Raw genomic sequence first — 945 nt, 5'->3', positions numbered from 1 at the left:
AGTGCGCACAGTGGTCATCTTGGTAACTAGAGCAAAAGTCTCGTCATAGTCAAGGCCATACTCTTTCTTATTTCCAAGCACAACCAGTCGCGCCTTGTACCAATCTATGGAGCCATCTGAACGCAGCTTTATGGAAAACACAAACTTGTTGCCTAAAGGTTTAACAGATGGAGGACATGGCACTATATCCCATGTTTGATTTTCTTCCAAAGCGAGAAGTTCACTTTCAATAGCTTTTTTCCAACATTCATTCTTCATTGCCTATTTATAAGAAGGAATAGGAATAGATGATAATGTTGCTGTCATGGAACATATATACTTTTCTGGGGGCTTACCAATGCGTGAACTGCGTCGTAAAGGAGCTGGTTCTGGTTCTGGAGCTTGTACTGGATCAACATCCAAGAAATTATCTTGAAGGGGCCTAGGGGATTGTGGAAGGTGATTTTGAGTGGTAGTATTTTGCCTTTGATAGGTCAATAGAGGTCTAGATGATGATTGACCTGCATAAGAATTAGAAAACAATGGCAAAACAGAAATTGGGAAAGAGAACAAGTCATGATGGTTTGTAAAAAAATATACACTTTACGACGCAAAATCGGCTTATGTTAATTCTTATGTTAATTAATTACTTTATTTATTTAAATTTTATTGATTATTAGAAAGTGGGTTTAAGCCTAATTCAATCCACAAAATCGGCTTGTAAGATAGGGTTTGCACCTCACTTATATATTATAAATTTGTCTTATCTCTAGTCAATGTGTAACTTCCAGCACACCTCCTTCACGTATGGAATATAAATGCCCAAGAAACAAGAAATATTGCTAGGATAGACTTTAACCATTACTCTGATACCATATTAGAAATTAGGTTTAAGCCTAACTCAACCCCACAAAACCAGCTTGTAAGGTGAGGTTTGCACCTCACTTATATATATATATATATATA

The sequence above is a fragment of the Vigna radiata genome, chromosome 4, assembly GCF_000741045.1.
Source record: "Vigna radiata var. radiata cultivar VC1973A chromosome 4, Vradiata_ver6, whole genome shotgun sequence".
Taxonomy (NCBI): Eukaryota; Viridiplantae; Streptophyta; class Magnoliopsida; order Fabales; family Fabaceae; genus Vigna; species Vigna radiata.
Note: the sequence above shows the minus strand (reverse complement) of the source record.